The following is a 7,399-nucleotide window of genomic DNA, read 5'->3' on the forward strand; positions in this document are numbered from 1 at the left end:
GAGCGAGAACGCATCCGACTAGAAGAGAGTCGCCTCCAGGCCGACACAGCGATGACCATCAGACTGGAAGAGAGGCGCCTCCAGGCTGAAGAAACCATTCAGCGAGAACGCGCCAATGCACAGCGCGACGCCGCCAATGCACAGCGCGACGCCGCCCACGCACAGCGCGAGATGGAAAGAGACCGGCTGCAGGCGCAGATGGTGGAGCAACTACTCCAGAGGGTGACCCCTCACTCCTCCACCCGGAGCTCCCGGAGATCATCACGACACGGGTCGAGGGCACCTTCCCCTCCCCGCCAAATCTACACGGGACTCAGCCAGCAGGAAGAACCTGCCTACGTCGCTGAGCCCCCTCCCCGACCAGTCTATACGGGACCCAGCCAACAGGAAGAACCTGTCTACGTCGCCGAGCCCCCTCCCCGACCGGTCTATACGGGACCCAGCCAACGGGAAGATCCCGCCTACGTCGCCGAGAAACTAACTAAGAGACTCCAGGACCTAGCGGAGGACGGGGGAGGACATCAAGCCCACCGGCACGAACCTATCTTGGACCAGGAGGCCCAGTACAGCCCCGACCCCAGCCCCGAGCCACTGCGTTACGAACCCCCGACCCAAACAAGGGTTGAGTTTAATACACAGTCAGCACCGAGGAGCAGCACCTAGGGGCCCGGCCTCTGGTACCCACCCAGCACTAACCCACTACCCCACGTACGGGGAGACTCGCCAAGGAGGCCTCTCCCCCTACGCTCATCGGTGTCCCAGCCATCCATGGCATCTTACCTTGGAACGCCGACGTTCCCAGACTTTACGCACGAGGACAGAGCACAGTACACAGAATTACGCATGTGTTTAGAGACTATAATGTCCGATGTCCACGACGAGTCTTATAAATATGCCATCCTCCTCAAGCATCTCAAGGTGCCCAGAGCGCATAACATAGCGCTGGCATATTCGAACTCAAGCACCCCATACTCAGCTGCTCTGGTGGCCCTCGACGCGCGCTATGGACGCATATGGGATTACGTGATCCAAGAAATACGAGATATCGACCGCCTCCCCCCAGCCAAAGACAATAGAGCACTGGATGACCTCTCTATCAAGGTACAATCCCTCGTGGGGATGCTGGGGTCCCAAAAGGAGAAGGGGAGATATGAACTGTATGCAAATTCTAACGTGGAGCGGATACTGGAGAAGCTCCCTCCAGCCCGTCAAGAGCGTTTTCGGCAGCAGAAAGACCACCGTGACCCCAACGGCCCAGAACCATCCCTCCTAGACCTGGCTGACTTCCTCGCCAGGGAGGTCAGCAGTCTACGATTGGACACCTTTGTGTGGAGTGACTCTAGCCCTAGAGATGGACCGCGGAGGTTCAATGACAACCGCCAGTCCGTGACAGTTATGCACCAAGCCGAGGCTGAGCCACGGCAGACGAGCCACAACACCCACGTCAATGAGAAGTGGAAGGCTGTCTGTCAGTACTGCGAAAATGAACACTGGCTGTCTCAATGTGACACCTTCAAGAAGTTGACGGCTGACGAAGTGAGTCAGTGGATCAAAGCGAACCGCCGCTGCTTCCGCTGCCCGCGCGGCCACATGGCAGCCGAGTGCCGCCTGAAGAAAAGATGCGGCAAGTGTGACGGCGCCCATCTAGAAGTCCTGCATGAGACCAACAAGCGTCCGCCAGGAAACGAAAGTAGGCCCGTCACGGTGATGTACCAGGCCGAGGCGGTGTCACCACAAACCAGTCCTGAACCCCCCCCCCTGGTGTCCTGACTGTTGCAGCAGACACTGGGAGTCACGGTGCTACTCGTACCACCTCGATTCGGTGTCACCACAGACAGGTCACAACCCCCCGGCCAAAGAGGTAGGGAAGATCGCCTGTACGTACTGCCGCAGAGGACACTGGCTGGCACAGTGCGACGTGTTCCCGAAACTGACCATCGCCGAAATGGAGCAGTGGATTGCGTCTGACCCCCCCGAAGCCGGTCACCTGATTCCTGTGCGAGGATAACATGCGAAGAATAGCCCGACGAGGCAACCGACCAACAGGAGTGCTCCACATAGACCCCAAGTATAGCGGGACCCCCCGAGTGCTCATCAAAGTGGTCAGAGTGCTCCTGAGCTACGAGGACAAGGTCCTGGACACTTACGCCGTCCTCGACGATGGGTCTGAAAAGACTCTCCTCCTCGCTTCCGCCGCAGCCCAGTTGGGCCTGCGGGGTACCAAAGAAACAATGACAATCCGCACTATTCAGAGAGACCTAAAAACCATAAAGGGCAAGAACGTCTCATTCACAATAGCAGCGGTCGGGCAGCCTGAGAAGCGGTACAGCATCACTAAGGCATTTACAGGCCATGACATAGGTCTGTCAAGCTATAACTACCCCATCCCACAGCTGATGGCGAAGTACGCGCACCTACGCAGACTGCCTATACCGCTCATCGACGGCGCCACACCGACCCTGCTCATAGGCTCCGACCACGCGGACCTCATTGTCCCAATCGAGGCGGCCCACATTGGACCCAAAGGATGCCCAGTCGCGGTTCAGACCCGACTGGGGTGGACGCTCCAGGGCCCCCTTTACGGACTCGCCAGCCAACCCACGTCTACACGCTGCCTGCACACAAAGGTGAGCGACACAGGCCACTCTCTCGTACAGCCCGTTGAGAGGCTATTGACATTAGACGAGAGGCCTGTGAGAGAACAGTGGGCTCAAGAAGAGGGAGTCCCGAACTCCACCCCCCTCAGCTGCGCTCCAAGCGACGTAGCTGACCTCGAACCCAGCACCCCGAGCTACCTCTTGATGGGGCGGCCGGAACCGGCCCCTCCTCAGACGGGGTACAGACCGAACAAGAGGAACAGACGGAGGATGTGGAGACACAGCCAAGCACAGATCGACCAGTCTCGGGTCCACTTCCTCCTAAGCTACCTACCATCCCTTCCAGCCCGTCAGAAGCGGGTCAAGGACAGGGACAACCTGAAGGTGGACACAGTCGTTATGATCATGGACCAGTCACTACCCCGAGCTATGTGGCCGGCCGGCCGTGTAAGCAAAGTGATCACTGGAGCCGACGGGAAGGTCAGAGCGGCAGAAGTTATTGTCCAAGGGCGGACTTACACCCGGCCCTTGGCGAAGCTGATAGAGTTGCCAGAGCTCCCTGACCCCCCTGATGACGACCATGACCACTGACTTTGTAGATTGCCCTACTCCTCACAACAGATATTGAGCAGTTGACTGGATTTACAAGGACTGACTTCTGTATGTGGAGTCCCTTTATTCTTCATTGAATCAGACTGAGTATCCGAACATTCCTCTATCCTCCAGGCCTTACAACCCTGGGAGGAACCCAGTGTCTCCAGGCGGTACCAGCGTTGCCTTCTATAATTGCTATTATACGCCAGGTGGCGTCAGACTAGTACCCATCGTAGGAATCCTGCTATTCCCAGTGACTTATGCTACTGACTGACTTTATGCATATTCTTCGCCATACAAGCGCAACCCTAATTCTCATTCTGTAACCTAATGTTGCATAATAATAAATTACCCTCAAATACTATTTCTTTGTCAATGCCGTGTTATTATGAGTGTTCACCATCTATATTCGATGTACTGTCTGGCCAGTAATTAAGTACATACCTAGCAGTGGTTTAATCTATCACAATCTTTAATACAGTCAGGGTATTCTAACCCCTCAGTTACAATTAGGTTAGAAAATAAATTTGCTGGATTTAATGTCACTTCCTTTAATCTAATTTGATTATTATGTTCCCATCTTGTATTGTACATTAATAATTGTTGTACAAATATATATATATATATATATATATATATGTATATATATATATATATATTTTAGTCAAAGTTCTCCATTCTGTCTATGCTTGACTATGTCGAGGGGGTTGGCAAACAGGCATTTCTCTGTTTTAGGGATTGCAAAACAAAAAGCACTGATCTACATACAGATTGTCTAGTTGTAGATGCTGTGTTTTGCACGGCTCCAATGTGTTTTTTACAAGGTCTTTGGAGAACCATGTGTTATATTTGGATGACATACGTCGTCTCAGTCACCACTTGAACAGAGACCAGTTCTTCCAATCCAGCGTCACTAGAGATCGCAGGAGAGATGAGCAGCGCACACAACAACACCGTGTTTGTATTGAATTGAATTGAAAACCTTTATGTATCCCAGAGGGGAGATCCAGGTGTTCATCACAGCATCAACAGCCATTTAAAAACAGTTAATACATAACATACAATTATTTAGTACGTGTTAAAAACAAAGACGGACATAATACGTGGGGCTAAAGAAGAGCTAAAATAGGGCTAAAATAGAGCTAAAAGTGGTTAAGGGAAAATATTGTAAAAGAAAAGAGTCTAACCATGTTGTTACATCATTACAGTCCACAAATCAGCTCCTCCAATCCACGGCAGTTAGCCCGTCCTGGCCCTGCCTGGTTGTGGAGCCTGATTGCCACTCGCACAAAGGACTGCCCGGAACGTTTTGTGGTATGTCAGGGGGGGGGATAAGTCTGTGGATAAACGTGGACCGCATTGCGGTCAGCTCATCATGGAGTTTGTTTATCTTGTCTGTGTTGGTGTTGCCCCCCCAGCATACCACAGCGAAAAAGAGGGCACTAGCCACCACAGACTGGTAGAACATCTGCAGCAGTTTGCTGCAGACATTAAAAGACCTGAGCCCTCTCAGGAAGAACAGTCTGCTCGGTCCCTTCCTGTAGGCGGCCTCGGTGTTGTCCATCCAGTCCAGTTTATTGTTCATGAAAACACCCAAGAATTTGTAATAATCCACCTTGGACTTTATCCACCTGCCCATTGATTTTGGCGGCACCAAGTCTGGTTGAGTCAAATGTATTTATAAAGCACAGGCAAAAGAAAAAAGGGAAATGGAGTTTAGGACGGCATTCAGGACAATGTGATCGTCAAAACAAAGCTACTCTTTGGACAGAATCGGGAGATTCCAATGCAAGTCTTAAAATGTTTTACTTTATTATATTACTCTATTAAATGGCTAGTTAATTATGAACATTAACTTTAACTTTAAGTCTAGTAACTTTGGAATTTTATAAAGCACATTTAGAAACGACCCACATTGACCAAAGTGCCATACAAACCAGAATAAAGAGCCACCAGAAGAAAACTAAAAACAACAAACACCCACATGACATACGTGTATCAGTACACACACCAGAGTGTGAGCTCAAACCAAACCATATCAGGAGGATCCAAACGCTAAAGAATAAAAGTGTGTTTTGAGCCTGGAATCAAGGGAGGGGGCAGAGATGGATAGATAGATAGATAGATAGATAGATAGATAGATAGATAGATAGATAGATAGATAGATAGATAGATAGATAGATAGATAGATAGATAGATAGATAGATAGATAGATAGATAGATAGATAGATAGATAGATAGATAGATAGATAGATAGATAGATAGATGTGGCCAATGTGTGCAATCTATCACAGATTGTGAATGCACCAACCAGAGTTAACATCAGGTGCACAGGAAGATCTTCAACTTGCATTGATCACATTTTCACAAACTCTGTGGAGATGTGTTCAAAAGTAGTATCTGTGCCAGTAGGCTTTAGTGATCATAACATCATTGCAGTAGCAAGGAAAACTAAGGTACCAAAAGCTGGGCCTAAAGTTATATACAAGAGAATGTACAATAATTTCAATGAAAATGTGTTTGTTGAATACTTGAACGAGATACAATGGGATAATGTGACTGAACTAACGAGTACAGAGAATGCCTTACAATTATTTATTAAACTGTTCTCATCCATCTGTGACAAACACGTCCCTTTGAGGAAATTAACAGTCAAAACAACTAAAGCCTCTTGGCTTGATTTGGAGTTGAGAAGCTGTATGAAAGAGAGGGATCAATTGAAAAAGGATGCTATTGCATCCGGTGGCTCGGATGATTGGCAGGCCTACCGTTTTCTGAGAAACAAAGTCACGAAAATGAATACACAGAAGAAAAAACAATACTATAAATCCAAGTTTGAAGAAATTAAAGGTGACAGCTAAAAGTTATGGAGAACCTTAAATGAGGTCATGGGAAAGAATAAAACAAATACGATGCCCTCGTTTATAGAAGCAGCTGGTGGATTTATTACCAAACCTCGAGATATAGCCAATCATTTTAATTATTATTTTATTGATAAGGTGGAGATGATAAGGAATCAAATGCTGCCAGTGGATGGTAAGCTGTCTGAATCAATAATTAAACAGCATATTATGCATAAAAAAAAATTTGAATTTGATTTTATGGATATAAATCTAGAGCAAATGGAAAAGCTTCTCTTGTCCATACAGTGTGACAAACCTTGTGGTCATGATAACTTAGATGGTAAACTGCTCCAGCTGGCAGCCAGAATTGTAGCAAAGCCACTGTGTCATATTTTTAATCTATGTCTAAGTGAGGGTGTTTTTCCTCAAATGTGGAAGATAGCTAAGGTCACTCCACTTCCAAAAAATGCTAAACAGCCTTTTAATGGAGCAAATAGTCGACCTATTAGTATCTTGCCAGTTTTAAGCAAAATCATGGAAGGTGTTGTTTTTAAACAGATTCAGCATTACCTCAATTCTCAGTATCAATTCTCAATTCCAACATGCATATAAGGAGGGTTATTCTACATGTACAGCTTTAACACAATTAACAGATGACTGGCTACAACAAATTGACAGGAAGCGAATGGTGGGTACTGTACTACTGGATTTCAGTGCAGCTTTTGACCTCATAGATCACGAGTTGCTGCTCATAAAACTAACTGCATATGGATTCAGAACTGCAGCTGTTAACTGGATAAAAAGCTATCTATGTAACAGACAGCAATGTGTTGTGTTTAATGGTACCCTGTCCAACTTTAAATCCCTACAGTGTGGAATTCCACAGGGAAGCTGCCTGGGGCCCCTCTTCTACGCCATTTTTACAAATGATTTGCCATGGGTATTAGAAAATACATGTATGGTTATGTACGCCGATGATACTACAATGTATGCATTATCAGACAAGACAGAAGAGCTTAATGAAGTCCTTCAGAGAGATTTGAACTTAGTGTCCACTTGGGTGTCTGAAAACTGGCTGAAGGCTGAAGTTAAACATCTCAAAAACCAAGAGCCTAATATTGGGATCCAAGCATACTATAAGAAAAGACGTGAAGCTAAGTATATCTTTAGACGGAACAGCTATTGAGCAAGTTAGAGAGGCAAAGCTGTTGGGTGTCACACTTGATGGAACACTCTCATGGTCAACTCACACCAACAATGTGGTTGCCAAAATGAGCAGAGGTATTTCAATTATCAGAAGGTGTAGGTATTTTCTAGCCGATCTGATATTGAAGCAAGTGATACAGTCATTAGTTCTTTCTCACC

Source organism: Notolepis coatsorum, assembly GCF_963971535.1.
Source record: "Notolepis coatsorum genome assembly, chromosome: 6".
NCBI classification, from domain to species: Eukaryota; Metazoa; Chordata; class Actinopteri; order Aulopiformes; family Paralepididae; genus Notolepis; species Notolepis coatsorum.